We start from the raw sequence: 18,390 nt of genomic DNA, 5'->3' as shown, positions 1-18,390 counted from the left end.
CCACTTCCACATAACCTTGCCCACCATACACTTCCGACAACCAAACTTAACCCAATTTTGTTTGAGCTTGTTTGAGTTGTAGCTTGTGTCTCCTAAGGTGTTTCGGCTACTTAGGGACGGCAAATTCAACTCCGACTCGTGTATAGCCCATCATTCCACTTCCGCATTGCCTAGTGCAACACCACCACCGCTTTCCGCTACCACCATTTGACATTTGTCATTTGAGATTTTGAGTTCGCGGTTTTTCCGTTTCCTAAGGTGTTTCGGCTACTTAGGGACGAGTCTCCATCATCTTGGTATGTACACCAAGAACACCGCCACTCATCATCGCAAAGGACGGTAACCTCGACGACACCTTTGTATATTCCCTTGCAATTGCATTGTTAACCCCTAGCCCATTTTGCGTTACTTGCCTATCGAGACTAGCCATTTGAGTATTGCCGGCAACGTGACTTGTGCACATTAGTGGTCTACACCATCCATTGCATACATACCATATCATCTTGGTATCATATCATCCATTGTGCCTCAAGTTTGTTCTCTCATATACATAATTGCTATCTTGGTTTGTGCATTGTGCAAAAGTGGCCATAAAAAAGAGATAATAAAGCTTTTAAGCAAAAGAAAGAGAGCAAAGAGCTTGTAAGCAATAGCCATAGCATCACAATATAACATACGGTATCATATTTGATCATCTTGGATCATTGTGTGAGAAACACCGGGAACCATACATATATAGCATACTTGGGATAGAAAGTTTATCCATTTTGCATCTTATAGGTTGTGCACAAGTGTCGTATTCGCCTATTGAGCAATCGTGCTAGCGTCTCTCTTGAGTTGTGCAACACGAGCGTTTTCCGTGGGTTCCACATTTTGTGCTCATTCCTTGGTTGCACGACCCCATTTATCTATCCGTGTGTGTGTGTGTTTCCGTGTACCTTTCATTGCTATTGGTCTACTTGTTTCGCTTGCGAATTTGTGAATCTCTTTCAACATTATTGACTCTTGCTAACATTTTGCATCAAATTTTTGTGCCACTATCCTCACCGAGCTCTACCATAAGCTTTACTTGATAGGTGTGAGTGAACAAGTCCGGTACCAATTCCACTATTCTTTCATCTCACATTGAGTGAAAGGAGATACATCCTCAACTTTGGGAAAAGGTAACTTGGTATTGTTTATCTCATTTCCTCCTCACCTCTACTCGAGTCTTGTGATGGATAGGCAAGGCATTTCATCTTCGTTCTACAACAACAACGACGAGTTCGATGCCATGAACAACAACTCCGACGCCAAGATGCAAGCTAAAATGGAGGAGATCAAAGCCCTCATCAAGTCCTACAAGCGATCTTCCTCATATTCGAGAAGACGCTCAAGAGCACATGCTTCTGAGCTACCATCTCCGGCAAGATCACATCGGCATCGACACCATCACCAACAAGAACGTGAAGGTCAAGAGCTCTACATCAACAACCGCTCAATGACTTCACCATCTCCCTTGGCATCTTCGCCAAGCGACTTCAGGGCATCTTCGCCTACGGACATACGACATCTTCGCCAACAAGAACCCCAAGACTACGCTCAAGAGAAGCTCCCCAAGCTCAAGTCCGCGACTTCCACGAGCTACTACGACCTCGACATCGACCACGCGATTCCTTTCTATGGGACTCAAGAACCCGAGGAGTACCTCGAGTGGGAGCGTTTGATGGACAACTACCTCAAGCTACATCAAGTTCGTCCCGAAGATCAAGTGAAGTGCGCCACAAGAAACTTCCACGACTACGCCTCGATATGGTGGCTTCACACACCTTCGGAGAGCTACGAGATGAGTTGGCCCAAGACGAAGAGAGCTTTACGGCGAGAGTTTGTGCCTCCAACCTACACGGAACAACTTCGACGCCAATTGGAGAACACCACCCAAGGATCCAAGTCCATCGACAAGTACTTCAAGGAGATGATGATTGCCTTGCGACGAGCCGGCGTGGACGACCCCATTTCGATGAAGTTCCACTTCATGATGGGATTGCACAACGACATCTCCAAGACCATCTTCCTCGAGAACTACAAGTCCATCGACGACTACTACATTGGTGCTCTCAAGGCGGAACAAGAACTCATGAAGGCCAAGGCTTCTCCACCCCAAGCAAACTTCGCAGCGACCAAGCTCTACGACAAGCATGAGGCTAGTACCACCAAGATGGCCAAGCCCGACGAGCTCCAAGACGATGCTCCCAAGTTTGACTTCACTGCCATCCCTCTTTGTGGCATTGATGGTGCCGAGTCTACTTCGACTCTTTTTCAAGACGGTGCGGCGACGAGTACGACTATGGAGACCCTCAAGGACCAAGCTTTGGAGGCGAGTGACAAGGTGGCGAGCAAGGATGATGCTTCCATCTTTGGAGGCGAGAGTGATGATGTGCCATCTTCGGCCTTCATCTACGACGACGGTGACGAGATGATCGAGCATGGGATTTTCCCTTCGGTCATGGAGGAGAGTGATGATGTGCCATCTTCGGCCTTCATCCACGGCAATGACGACGAGATGGTTGAGCATGGGATCTTCCCTTCGACCACGGCGACGTATGATGACTTGAGTGACTTGTGCCACCATATTGAGAGTGAGAGTGACTTCACCACTAGCCCCATATATGATGAGTTGCCACAATTCCCATGTGAGGAGAGCCACAACCCCCACCACTTGAGTGAGATGAGTGACTCCACCATACATGAGTTTGAGTGCACCTATTTTGAGGGAGTGAGTGAACCACCACATAGAGAGAGTGAGATAGTTGATAGGTCTCGTGAGACCATTTGCATTTCTAACAACTTGACCTCTACCTCTATTGTGTCTTCTCGTTTGGTGCTAGGTCCCATTTATGATGACGCGCCGATCCTCGACGACTTCGTCCTCCCTTTGGACAAGATGGTGGCCATGGTGGATTATGATGCACCGCCCACATGGTTCCATCAAGATGATGATGATGACCACCATTTGGTCTTTCCCACCTCACCTACACCACTTGAGTGGAATGACAAAGGTAACATAGGTGAAAGTGATGCTCTAGTCCCACTAGTGGACATTCTTGACATTGATTGCTTGCATGATGTTGATCCACCTATTTCCATGCTTCATGCTAGTATGATTTCCCCATGCGATGATTTGCCCATTTATGATGAGTATGATGATTCTATTGTGGAGTCTATTAGTTGTGATGCCATGTTACATAGGATTTCTTGTAACAATTCTTTAGGTCACATCATGTTTGATAATCCGCTTGACTTGTCATATGCTATGCATGAGATCAACCATATGTCTTATTTGCAATCTCTTCATAGTGACTATGCATATGCCATTAAAATAAACCCAATTTGCACATATGGCATAGATGACAAGCCCATGGTTATTGGCATTTGTTTTTCTTGTGATGATATTGATATGCTTCCTTTGCATCATTTATCTCATATGCCATGCCATGACCACCTAGCTTCGGATATGCATTGTTTTGGATGTTGTCCATTTTCTCCATGTGATGTTTCCAATATTGCTCATGAGGAGACCCCCATAGTTTCCTCATACATTTTAGGAGATTTTGATCCATCCCATCCATTGCATGATCCCAATACGTGTGTGCACCATATGCTCCCCATGAATAAACATGCTTTTGATGTGCCTTATACTTGTTTGCTCAATTTGTGTCCCCATCGTGTCATACATAACAACTATTCTTTCATGATGGATGACATGTTCCTATACCATGCATCAAATTTCTTTGAGCGATGCCTATCTTGTGCTATCTCACACGTGCACATACACATCATGATGGATGATGTGTACATTTACCACACACACAATTTCTTTTGTTTGTGTCTCTTTTGTGTAGGTACCCATGAATACTTGTCAACTTCGCAATCCCACGAGTTGACAAAACGAGCTCTTGAGAGCAATGACGATTTGGGATCCCGTGGACTATCCTTACCATCGTTCCCTTCGTGCAAGGACTATGCGCAACTCCTCTACTTGGCTCTCACACGGCTATGGGCCATTTACCACTTCTCACATTATGCTCATTTTACCGTGTTCACTTTGCATGCTATGCTTGCTTCTATGCCTTTGCCATGCAATTGTGACCCTTGTTTGCATCTACCCATGATTCTCCATTATGATATTCCTATGTGTATTTGCATGCTTGGTGGAGATCCTTGTTGCTTTTGCCATGTTTATCATGTGCCCCATTCTATTGATGCTTGTTGTGTTGGGAGAGTCATGATGACCCATTGCTATTCACATATGGCCTCTCGCCAATACATTCATGATATTGTACTCATATCTTGCTTTCATGCTTGTGCTATGACTTGTGAATTATTCATGCCCACTATTTGCACCAATGACATGTTTGCCATGATTCCTCCTAGTATGTTGCATCTTCGCACTACTAGCTTGCTTGATTTGATAGCTATGAATGCTCGCTATGTTGCATCACCCATGTTCCACTACTTGCTTTCTTGGGTTGATGACATATATGCTCATGCTTCTCACATGATATATCTTGATCATTGTCTCTTGTGTTTTAAGTGCTCATCTCATGCGGTTGATGACAACCATCTATATGCTTTGCACATGATTCATATTGCTTCGTGTCATATATCTCCATGTGTTGCCTCTCTCATGCTAGATGATTTGCCATGTATTGAGTGCAACAATGCTTATAGTCTTGCTCATGAGATTGCCCCCATAGCATTCTCACACATGCTTGGAGATTTTGACATATTCCTCGTGAAGCATGCTTGTATTATCTCTTTGCACCATATACCTAGTGCCGTGAATATCGCCATTGTTGCATCATATTACTCATGCACTTGTGCTTCTAATGGTTATGTGCAAGAGAAGAGAACCATCATGATGGATGATGTGTTTGTCTACCATGTGCATACGTTCTTTGTTTTGTTGTGTGCATGTGTAGGATACTTGGACTTCATGTCGACTTCCACTTCACGTGAGTTGACCACTCGAGCTCTTGAGAGCGAGCTTCATACAATCGATCGCGACACGCTTCTACACCATACTTCCTACCACTTTGACATTGTGAAGAATGCACAAGGACATGCTTTCGAGGTGATATCCTTCTATCTCGAGAACACCCAAACCATGAGCATGCATATTGTGGATCATACTTCATGTGTTGCTTTCTCCATGACACTTTGCACACATGCTAGCGATGTTGCTTCGACTTCTCATTACCACATTGCCATGCCCCATGACATATATGCCTTGTGTGTTGCATCAAGTTCTTCACATATGCCATGTCCCTTTGCTTATCACATGCTTGACTTGATTGCCTCACACATGTTGAACAATTGATCTTTCCATTGTGTTGAATGCCATGATATCTTCACTACACCCTATGCACGTTATGCTTGGATTGTCTTGCACTTGCCCCATGTGTTTAGACATTTCACTATATTTGGTGTTGTGAATGACTCTTATGCCTCCCATAGACCGTTCATTGAGCTCTTTATGCATGCTTGCTATGACCTTGAGGTAGATGCTTGTTCACTTATCACATATATTTGCATCTTGACCTCCCATTTACATGCTTGTTCCCATGATGTACTTGATTGTGCTCAATTTATATGTCCAAATGTCATGACACACTTCTTTGTCAAACCATATGCTATGCTTGATGACAACACTTGTTGGATGAATCACCTCTTGAATGCTTGGTTTTGCTCTTACGACAACCACATTTGTTTTTCCAAGTGCTTGTTATCTGTGCTACTTTTGAAGGAATTACAAGACGGTGCGACATTGGAGAGTGCCCATTTGGAACTTCAAGATGACAAGAACTTGGTGCTCGACCAATTCTACACGGCAACGCCATCTCTTTCCCATGGTGATTTGGCTTTCGATCCGTGGTCGGATCTTTTCCAAGGGGGAGGGGATGATGCGGAGCATCCTACGGTCATCACCATGTCAAGAGTCCGTTTGGCAAGTGACACGTGCGACCTCTACTTCACATACACAAAGGTGAATCTTCTCCTTTACACGTGCTCACTTGACCCCTTCGAGGATGGCATACTACTTGACACTTCTCACGTGTGCATGCATAGGTATTGTCGGAACTTCACGGACGACGAGGAGGAGTGCAAGCGCCAAGGAACGACTACACCATCCACGAGGGAAGCATGGAAGAGAAGACGGAAGAAAGGAGAAGAAGATGGAGCAGCGGCTGAAGCTAGCCCGGACATCCGGACCGCCGTCCGGATCATCCGGACCCAGCCGGATCATACGGGTCCCCCTCCGGATCTTCTGGATAACCGCGCTGAGGATACCCGAAGGTTTCTCCTGAAGCCGGATCGTCCGGGCCACCTCCCGGATCATCCGGACGACGGCCGGATCATCCGGACCCCCATCCGGATCATCCGGGCCTTGCCTGCGTGCAATGCTTCGGGCCGAGGCCCATGTACCCATTCGCCCCCTCACTTACCCCTCCGCCCACTAGACTATAAATAGACCTCCTCCACCGCCTTTCTAGGGAAGCAAATATGATAGCTCATTCTTAGGTGAGCTTTGCTCCTACCTCTACTCTTGAGAGAGAGAGACTACCACTCCCATGGAGTTCAAGACCTCCATGTGAGAAGATCCTGCGGGATATCATCAAGACCCCCTTGTGGGAAGATCCATCTAGGATATCATCAAGACCTCCTCTTGGAGATGAACCTTACCTTGTATCTTTCCCTTTGTTGTTCATGTACCTTGTGATCTTGTGTGTTTGATTGTCTAGTGGATGTGTGATTTGGACTTGTTCTTGAGTGTTTCCCCTTGTGATTTCTCCCCGTTCTTCCCCGTGCTCATCGTGTTCTTCGAGGGATCCCACTCCAAACGTGAAAGATCGTCGCTATAGGGTTCCACCCTACATCAATCTCCCACCCATGTAGTCCCATCACGATCTCCAGGGGATCTCTCTATGACAAAAATACACTCTCTCCTCCCCATGTCTGCATTTTCTATGTACGTCTCTCTCGACCTCTCTCCCTTATTTGTCAGACCCCTCTTGGCCACGTGCTAGGGGTCTTCCTCTCTCGGTTCCAAACAACCACACACTATCTCCTCACCTTGCCTCCGTTGTCGAAGATGCACGTGTGATATGTTTGCGTAAGACACGGATGCTTTTTCTCTACTTTTATCGTGTGTTGTCCATGTATCTTTCACACACGCACACACACTTTTCTCTCTCTCTCTCTGTCTCTCTCTCTCTCTCTCTCTCTCGTTAGGGACTCTGTCACGTCCATAAGCATATGGATGTTTTGAAAAGTCAAACCTCAGAAAAGTTTGACCAGGTATATGTGGAGAGAAACATTTACATCTGGAATGATCATTAGATTCATCACAACATGTACTTACTTCATACTATCATCTATCTTTGGTATTGTAGATATAAGTAATTTCTTCATAAACTTGGTCAAAGTTTCAAAAGTTTGACTTAAAAAAAATGTTGTAACTACATTATCGAACAGAGGGAGTAGCTCTTTCTCTCTCTCTCTCTCTCTCTGCTATCTCTCACGGGCCTCCCCTCTCACTCGAACTCTCTATACCGACAGATTATACGCTCACTGTGTCAGCGTATAGCTCCGTATATTGTTTAGTTGACCGGTCAACCAATCCACATGCTGCGTTGTCAGCTCGTGTTCTGTATCTTCGTGTGCTGGCCCATGTGGCAATGGGTGAAAATAAGTAAACTAGAGGCCCATCTGACACGCGCTGAAGTAAACAAAGTTGAAACCACTCGGGGTAGCACCCCGCACGCTAGTAAATTGAGGGCGCATTGAGGACAAACTTCTTGCGCACGAAGGACGCACTCGTGCACAATTCACCACTGCGCGACGGCATGCACAGAAGGACGCACTCGCGCACACCCAGCACACAACACACACCAGCACACGTGTACACCGGCGTCGCCGCCGGTTGAGATAGACGGTGAGGCAGCCAACAAGCGGAGGCGGCTTGAGCCAAAACCGCTTCCGGCGAGCCTGTACTTCATCAGCAGCCTCCCCGACGACATGCTGCTCGTCATCATCGGCCTCCTCCCCACCAAATCTGCCGTGCGGACCGCCCTACTCTCCCGGTGGTGGCGCCCCCTCTGGCGCTGCGTCCCCCTCAACCTCACCATCGACAACTACCTCTGCAAAGGGGATTGCAAACACATGGCCGCAGTCTCCAAGATCCTTTCATCGCACCCTGGGCCAGCCAGACGCCTTGACATCAGCATGTTCAGTACCAACTGCAAGGTCGAACCCAAGTTGGACGAGTGGTTCTTATCCCCCGCCCTAGATCAGCTCGAGGAGCTCAGCTTTGAAGCTGGACGATGTCGCTCTCTGCCACCGTCCGCGCTCCGCCTCACGCCAACGCTGCGCCGCGCCAGCTTCAGCTCCTGCTATCTTCCCAGATTAATGTCGCGCCCGCCCTTCTTCTCCCTCAACTCAAGCAGCTCGACCTCTTTGACATTGTCATCTCGAAGAAGGCTATGGAGCACCTGCTCCACAGCTATACTGCGCTCGAGTACCTTCGTCTTGAGCAGATCCACGGGTTCATTAGCCTCCACATCGCCTCGACGAATCTCTGATGGATTTATGTGTCTTGCTGGCCCCGCAACAAGACATCAATTGGGAAGAGATCACTCCAGCTGTTCCACGTTATGGTCATTGAGAATGCGCCTTTCCTTGAGAGATTGCTTGTATCGGATCTAGAAGGTCCAACAAAAATCAGGGTCATTGACGCACCAAAATTGACAGCGTTGGTGTACTCGTCTGCCAAATTCTCCGAACTCTTTATTGGATCCATAATCGTTCAGGTACAGCACTCATCTTCTTCTCCGTCTTCTTGAAATTCACATTTTTATATTTCTTCTTGATGTATTTACGACCGTCTTCCAGAAAATGATTCCCACAAGCTTGACCCAGTCCATGCGCACAGTGAAGATCTTAGCACTAAAATCTATCGGCCCCAATCTGGATCAAGTTGTTGGATTCCTTACATGCTTTCCGTGCACGGAGAAGCTACTCATCGAGGTGAAACTTCTTTCCTATAAGTAAACGGTAATCACAACGTAGCTCAATTTTTTCGTAATTTTCCCAAATTACGATGACAAGTGTAGTGTTCAAACCTGCATCTACGCACTGCACCGAAAGAAATGTTTTTAGTATCTTTTCTCACGTGATCACCTACATCGTTTTTATGTTGTACTACTATGGTAGCCTAGGCTAGTCATAGTGGAAAGTAACTTAGACTACTCCAGTAACTCTATGGTTACCCTAAGAGCAAGTACTACCTCCGTCCTGGTTTACTCTTCCAATTTTGTAGTATCAAAATTTGACCATAGATTTAACTGACAAAATGTTAATGCATGTCACTAAGAACTATATCGTTGGATTCGTACTTGAACATAATTTCAAATGGTGTAATTTTTAGTGACATGCATTGGCATTTTCTTAGGTAAATCTATGGTCAAAATTTTATACTAAATACGAGGTAGTATTCCCTCCGTACCAAAATTCTTGTCATACATTTGTTTAGATACAGATGTATCTAACACTAAAATGTAACTAGATACATCCGTATTTAGACAAATTTAAGACAAGAATTTTGGGACGGAGGGAGTACAGAAGTGGGCTATGTAGGCCAAAACATGTGCCGAATTCACTTATGATGCATTTGGCATCGATGCCCCTCCATTGCTCACCTGGTGCCCCAATCTGGATCACCTACTTTGCTCCGGTGCCAAATTAACTCACGCAATGAAAAAACACTGCATGGGAGAGAGAGAGAGGATTGAGGCAATAAAAAACACTTGTTTGGGAGAGTGAGAGGCTGGTGTAGTTGGTTTGATGGATTTGTTTATACATGTGGGTCTGTGTGCACAACGGTGCCAACTCTCTCACATCGCGAGAGTGGTGCCAAAATCTTTTGATTTGACATCGATGCGTATTATGTGGCATACTTTTGCGAAATATGGCATCAGCCACATAGTGGAAGGCAACAAATGCCCAAGCTCTTCCACGTGCTCCTAGTTAAATGAGAGGAAACAGAAAGAGAGAGAGAGAGAGAGAGAGAGAGAGAGAGAGAGAATATCACTAGCCGGCCAACCCTATTGTATGAGCGGATGATATTGGTACCTCTTGATGACACGTCAATCTTATACAGCCAGCTCCTCTAATATGTTCTCTTCTTTTGCAGATAAAAAAAGACCCGAAAGTGGAAAATGTGATGCACTATAACAATCTCATCGAATGCCTTGATCTCCATCTTACAGAAATTGATTTGATCGACTACCGAGGCAGCACATCTGAGATTAAATTGGCCAGGTTCTTTGTTCTGGAGGCAAGTGTGCTCAAGGTAATGAGGTTTGGCATTCTCTGGCGCAACAATGAATGGTGTGCTGATCACCGCAAGCGTCTAAGCCTAAATGACAAAGTCTCCGCAGAAGCTGAATTTTTTTTTTGAAACATCAAGTGGCGAGAGACTCGTAAACTTATTTGCCCATTAGTGACTTGTCAGGGCGGTGGATTTTAGTTTGTATGATAATGTTGCATCCACCTAAAGTAACAAAAGTTCTTACGTAAACTTCCTAGTAATTCCCTCTTCCTAGGTGCAGCATTACTCCTAACATTTGTAATATCAGTTTGAAACTTGTAATATTGTCGTGTCCTATTCCTGCATTTTCAAAATCCTGCGAATCAAACAGGTCCTGAGTTGGTGATGATGTTGTGCCTCCCATCTTTCACCAATAGCCGTTGGATCTAGATCTGACACATACAAACCAAGCTTCTCCATTTTTTGCAAAAAGATGCCCGCACTTGTTCCCTATTTACAAACAACTCCTTGTCTCTAACAATCAGCCTTATCTCCTCCCCACCACATCTAGAAGGCCATGGAAAAATCTGGCGCGATGGCCGCTGCCGGAGCCGTCGACCCCCAATCTTGGTGTTCCGTGCAATGCACGGGCATCTACGCACGGGAAATTATGTCGAACAGGGCTAGTTGTAAGCAGGCTAAATCTACAACCATGATGATAGTGACTGCAGACAGTGAGGCTGACTATGGTATGCCGAACACGGTGCCTATAGTCAGGTGTCATCTCCGGCGCAGGGTCTTGTCACTTCACTGTGAGGAGCAGCACGTAATAATTTGACCAACGGGTAGTACAGTGCTAGTACTCCTACTACTACTAGTACTAGTAGCACCACCATCTGGATTTAGGAGTACTACCACGTCCATCTGGATTTTAGTATTTGACTAGCAATATCTAGTAATGCATGTCAAAAAAAATGTACTACTCCCTCTGTAAATAAATACATGGTGTTTTATTCCTATCGGCGAGAGAACTTAATGGTTTTTTGCTAACTAGAGTACTAATAGGATTACATGCAATGAACTAAACATTGCATGTCATGTTTGGTAGTCTCAAGTCATTGAAAGAATGCACGGCCCACATCTCTCATTGGTTGATATGTCACGAAATAAGAAACAAGGAGGGAGTTAATGCACCATGCCTAAGTGTTTTAGGATTATTTGGTTTTCGTAATGTGACTTACACAACATTTTTGTTTACATGCCTTAACATTTTATTAGTTAAATCAAAGGTCAAAACGTGGCGCAAAATGCAAAGGGGACCAATAAACCAGTAAACATCAAAGTTCTCTCGTTTGGCCCCAACTAGAGGTCCGGTGAGATGACTATACTGCACCGACACGGTGGGGGACGCAGCTTCATTGACTTACGGCAATTGCCTTTGGGTGAGTGACACGTGGGCCCAGGGGGTGGCTGGCCCACCTATCATATAGCCAAAGGCAGGTGCAGTAGAGGGCCGAGGAGTAGTACGAAATCCTACGCACCTACGTACGCTAACCAATGGCAAGAGTGATCACTCGAATCGCAAGATCAGTTGACTAGAAGCTAAGCTAGACCCATGGAGGCGATGAGCGCGAGCATCAGCCGGCTGTGCCAGATGGTCCACGATGCCGGCCTGTGGCCCGGCAACGAGGAACGTCTCCAGGTAGTATTGCTTGAGGCCGCCAGGGCGAGGGGCCACTTGGAAGACAGCTTCATCTCCTTGTTCAACGAGGTCCTCGTCGGTTTCCTCGATAAGTTCACCGTCGTCAAGAAACTCGCGGACGACTTTGACGTAAGCCTCCAGTCGACACGCTCAGGCTCTGCGATGCCCGCCACCCTCAATGGCCACTATAGTGACAACCTCTTCGATGCACTGGTGGCCCTGCGACTGCCCGCCGTCGCGCTAGAGAATGTCCACCTCGAGGTTGCGCTCGCCGCGCAGCGCCTGGCGCAGCAAGACACCATCGACATAATCACCCACGTCTACGCGCAAATCGTCCACAAGGACTACTACATGCAAGAGGAGAACGATAGGATGTTGGCCTTCTTGGACCACAGGGCAACCTTGGACGGCACTGTTCAGAAGCACGTTGAGCTCGCCGCCAACGCCGTTGCTCCTCACACGTCGGTTGGTGACCCGGCGCACTAGGGCGTGTGGATGTCGTTGATGGATCCGTATGTATTTTTATCTTTCCGTCAAATCCATGTAGTAGTATATGATACTACAGTAATTATCTTACCTTTTGCATCAACTTCATAATTTTCGTATGTACTCCATGCATGAACGGCGCCAGAACCAAACTTCTCATTACTCTAGGCAAAATCGTTATTTTCTATTGATCGATCGCGCCATGGAGCAGAACCAAATTTTACAACTTACGAGTTCAAAAGGAAAAGCCTGCCGTGTTCGCGTTGCACCCCCACACGGTTGGTCCGGCATGCCGCTCAAGCGGTAATGCGTGCGGTGTTGCATTTTCACTTGCAAGTGGGACCACAGTTGAGCAAACCGACTATCGGCAAACCCCCACCCCGCCCACCGTGCGATGGCTGAGAAAACAGGAGGGAGAAGAGATGGTTGTAGCATGGACTCCAAGAAAATTGGTGTCGGATGGGACTCGTGTGGGTGGCGTGTGCCGTACTGCTAGATGTGAATGCTAGTTATGGCCCATGCCACCCCACTATATTGAGCCTATATCGAGGTACGTAGAACAAATTTCCTGCAGTCCGTGCTCAGCCCTCCTCTATCTGTCTTCTCAGCCAGCCAGCGAACGCACGGAGCCCATCGTCTGTTTGCTCACATGCGGTCCCACATGTTAGTGAAAAGCAAGCGGACCCACTGAACCTGCACATCTTTCACCTCAACGTGCTGGTGATGAAAAACAAATCCAAGAAAGATCTTCGGTGGCCGCTTTTGGAGTTACTCAAGAGTAGTAAGATTCTACTTACAGTTTAACCCAAGATGCACATCTCGTGGCTTCAACTACCACTCTATTTTCTTTCATGACACGACCTGGATGTTGGATGTCCCACGTGTCGGCAAAAGGAGGAAGAACCCGACCAAATCTTCGGTTGTGCTCTCGGATTAGACTAGTTGTACTAACTTAAATTTTTTAATGTGTACTCCCTCCATTCCAAAATACTTGACTTCCATTTGTCCAAAAATGGATGTACCTATATACTAAAACATGTCTAGATACGTATATATTTTGAGAAATAGAAGGCATGTATTGTGCAACGGAGGGAGTAGAATGGATGCAAGTTTTTGTATTGGGAAGAAGAGTACATCCATATATTGATAGAGCGCAATTTAGTAGATGTTCTATCACTTTTAGCTAGCACAGAGGCTATAGATGAGATTAGTGCACTTGTTGATACTCCTACTTGGTATGCGTGTTGCTGCTTAGACACAGAGAAAAACGGACCGGAGGGAATACTAGAATAGAGGCTAGACATGAGACTAGATGCGAGGAAGCAACGTCTACTTCTTTACACTCGAAGAAGAAAGAAGCACGCAAGATCGAGCCTCCGCGGATCAACAATGAATGCATCGAGAAGGCACTAATCCAACTTACAGGAGTAGTAAAATGTATTCTTGTGGTTCTTGTTTTCTTTGGTCTTGCTTTTCTAGTCAAAATTATCGTTGGAGTTCGTGCAAAATGGAGGTCCGTTTGGGGTCGTGCGTTGCAATTGGCCTTACAAGTGGGACCGCAGTTAAGGAAACCGACTATCGGCAAACCCCCACCTCACCCTCCGCGCGATGGCTGAGTTAGAGAAACGATGAGGTTGAATAGATTGCTCTAGCACGGACTCCAAGAAATATGGTGTCAGATGGAAGTCGTGTTGGTGGCGTGTGCCGTACTCCTGGACGTGAATGCTTGTTCTGGCCCATGCCACCCTACTACTCCTACTACTTACTATATAGTACTACTAGTATCGAGGATTCGAGGTGCTGGTTACATAGTACAATATGGCTACAGTAAAAACACCCGCACGACGCGCGAAGCATGTGAAGCTAGTACAAATAGTGTACTACTATTGTTGATTGGCCTCATCCGATAACCTGTTGCAATGCACGTACAATTATGTATTCGGAAAATATTTTTTTGCCTCGTCGCACCACTCACTCACAGAAGCGACTCGAAAGCCATTCATAAATTTAGTAAGTTTATCACAGGCGTATCATTTTATTACATACAACAGGTCATCAACCCACATCGACAACGAGGATACATTATAAATACTAAAGTTTTCACCGCACAAAAAATAACAAGAAATGAAATGAACTTCAACTCAACCATTCCTCGGCGTTGGAAACGCTTGCTTTGAACCACAAGTGATTCTCTGGGACGGGCCATCCATTATCGATCTGGAGACCAACGCAGGACTGATCATCCAGGCTGAAGCGGCCTACTATATCAATACCAGGGTAGGGAACCACCCAAATGTCCGAGGTATAGACACAGTTGCTTCTCATAAATGGTAGTAATGTTGTGTCAACAGCAGTTGGATCGCCTTTCACCATCATTGGATAGTTTTGTCCATGGAAGAGCGAGTTTTCTCCAAGACTATCAATTCTGTACCAGGGAGAAGGAGTTGGCGCTAGCACACTAGTATCCATCCCGAATACCATGAAACGGGTGTTGGAATAGGTCCGGAGAGTGTGACCATGGGAGACTACACCTGCTTCCTTAGCAATAACATCATCAGTGGGCTGTATACACACGAGAAGAGGTGATCCATCGGAATTAGTTGCCAAGCGCCAAATAGTATATGGGCGCTGCTCGTCCTCATGCTCGTGATCATCACCATCGTCATCTCCCCCTTGGTTATAAAAATCTTCAAGTATAGGTGGTGGAATGTTCGCATGACCTTGGAAACACAAGAAGAAGGTTAATTAGTAAAGGGAAACTTGCTAACCCGCATGCATGTGGATGAAACAATTATAATTACGGTGGAAGACAAACGTACCGAAACAACGATTCCATGCAAAAACAGTGCCACGAGTGGTGGCAGCAAACACAAGGCCCTCGTATTCAATTGCATCACAATACTCATCCGTGTACAGAAACTGATTTTTGAGCAATATCCATCGAGTCAAACCAGCAAGGACGGCAAGAAGCTTGTCGAAGATAGCAACAACTTCATAGTTGTTGTAATTCCAAGAGCGGTTGGGAACTCGAGAAATTGCTATCTTCCATAGAAGACAGCCACCATGATTGTATTTGAACGTGCGTACAATACCGGTGTGCTCAACCTCTGGGCAGTCTGTTCAGATTTTTGGAAGTGGAACCCGGTCACGAGTGTACACATTCACAAGTTCCCACTCGCAGTTGGACCCAATGTAAACAACCCAATCTCCATTTGCGCCAGCCCAAGCCTTGCCCTCAAGCGATGGCATCTTAACATCGTACGTATCATTATCAAGCGGCATCAACTTGCACAGGGCGAGGCCTCCGTCGTGACCGCGCCAGTCATCAGGGTCACGGCGAAGAAGATAGTGGAGATCAAACCGCTCCTTGGACTCTTGGGTTCCTTGTAATGATGTTATTAGTTGAGTCAAGAATGGGCTTGAACGAACCTGCCATGCTAGCCGAGGTGATGACGTCGCACCGATCAATGAGTTCCTCCACCACGTCATCTTTCAGATCGGGGCAAGAATAACGGGGTCGTTTCCGTCCTGTTCCCTCCATGGAGAAGACGATCGAACCATGGCAGAACAAAGGGTGAAGGGCTGAAGGAAAATGGAGGAGGGAGAGGAAGAGCGTGCGATAGCAGTTCCAAATCGAGAGGGAAAGGCGAAGAGTCGGTGGACGGTTGCCAGTTTTCCATGGTTCACGAAGGGGCGCCCCGGCCTACACGTCGGTTCGGAAATACTCCTACTACTCGCCGTCGTCTCACTGATATGTTGGAACCGGACCACATGTCAACGAAACATGGTGTGTAATTTCTCGTGCAAAATGCGATCTGGCCGCGTTGGCCCGAGGTGCCGCATTAGTTATCGACCTTTATTTTTTTAATGGCGTGCCGTTCAGTTTTGAAGCACAACTAACTGGTACTGTACGCAGAGAAAATATAAACTACTCTACCACTACTCCACCTCCAGTACTAGTAGTATAAAAAAGATATATAGGCTAGAGCTTCAGCACTTTCTTGCCAAGGGCTACCCACTTGCTTCTCACACTACCACCCTCTCTCCAGATCTAAAAAAGACGGACCCTCTCTCCCTCCTCACCGGTGGTCACAGATCCGCCGGGGAAGAAAAGGACGTGCAGCATTGACGCACTCATCGTCGGCGAGCGAGGTCACGCACTAATGACAAGGCCGTCCTCTCAGACCTAGCGCCCGCGTGGGATGGCCTCCGTCCCCAAGCTCGCTGTCGTAGTGTGTGCGGAGGACGACGACCACGAGCGAAGCCACTTCCCGCCGACCCTCAGGTATGCTACCTCTTTTCGAACCATACCCTTGTTCTATTGCCCCATCTGGCACATCGTTGCATGTGGATCTTTTTCCACTCCACCATCTTCCCAATTTGCTATCCTCTGCTCTGCTCGCCACGCAGACGAAAACCATAATTTGCACTATTAAAGGAAACCCTACTTCATGCAAACTAATCCATGTCTGGGTTGAATAAGGAAAGGAAGGTAGATTGTACTGTCCAAGAGAGTAGGCATCGAACCCGCATCTAGGTTGAAAAGGGGAAAATCAGTAGCTAAGGAACGAGTCTCGTGTCTCTTGGTTGAAGAAGGGTAGAAAGGCATGACAACGCAATAGAGAATGACCAGGTCGGTCGGTTTGTTGTCCTCACATAGGAAAAAGGTGGCTAAAAAGAACATAAATGGGACGTAATCCACATATGCTGCTTGGATATTTGTTGCTCTGGGCAACCATACCTCCCTCACCACTCTGCATCCGTGGAGGTACATCGTACTGGTGCGCCCACTGTCCGAATGGGCCTCCCATGCTCTTATTGCCACTTTTTTTGCTGTTAGTATAACGCCAGCAGTCAAGTCAAGCAATGCTACTGCTAAAGTGATGCCACATTTAACTAATGCCGCTCTCAGTCTAATGCCACCGATAAATTTAAGCAATGCCATTTAATGTCACTGGATTATTTCAGGGTTAGCTGTTGATTGTGGATGTATTAAAGATTTTTCAGCTAAGGCATTCTAATGTTGTTGCACAGCCTGTAATAAACTAACTACTCTACTGTTGCACTAGCCACTGGATTAGTTTATATTTGTAGTATTCGAATGGTGTTGCATTAACTTATGGACATAAATAAAGTGTGGCAAGTTTCCCAGATATGTGCTCAAGAAAACTACTACCTATTTTTCTAAATACTAGACATTTGGGTACTTTAAATTGAACCGCGAAAACGTCTTATATTAAGGAACGGAGGGTGTAGAGTTCACTCAAATTATCCCGGTGAAGCTAGTCACACCTTTGTTAAAATTAATGTTCATTATGTTATCGGAGGAGGTCTGTATGTTTGTCTCTAATGCATGTCGACTACATACCCAACATCATGATGTAATGTTAAGTCATTTCCTTTTGTACAGTGTCACTGAATTTTCAAGGCGGTAATGGCATTTTATTTTAGTAGAACTACACAAAATTTGCTTAAAAGAAGAGGAAAGGTCAGGAATGGCTCAATTTTTCAGAAAAAACTATGTATGCCTTCCTGACATCAGCCGTTGTTGCTTTATTTATTCCTTCAAACAGGTGGTTAGAAACAGTCTTGCTACCTTTTCCCATTAAGAAATTGGAATGCTTATATTTGTGAGTCTATGCTTCAACTAGTGCCACTTTTATAGTAATCACATTTTCAATATCTATGCAAACAGGGATGCTCGATTTTAGTGGAACTGCACAAAAAGTCCAACTGGTTCAACATTAGGAGCATGTTTTTTCCAAACCTTTATATCCAATTGGTGGCACTATGAGCTGTTCATTAGGATGGTACATGGTTTGCTACTATCTTGCTACTATTTTTTGTACTGTCA

Source organism: Triticum dicoccoides, chromosome 6B, assembly GCF_002162155.2.
Source record: "Triticum dicoccoides isolate Atlit2015 ecotype Zavitan chromosome 6B, WEW_v2.0, whole genome shotgun sequence".
In the NCBI taxonomy this organism is placed as follows: Eukaryota; Viridiplantae; Streptophyta; class Magnoliopsida; order Poales; family Poaceae; genus Triticum; species Triticum dicoccoides.
The sequence above is the reverse complement of the archived record's forward strand: the minus strand, read 5'-3'. Positions refer to the sequence as shown.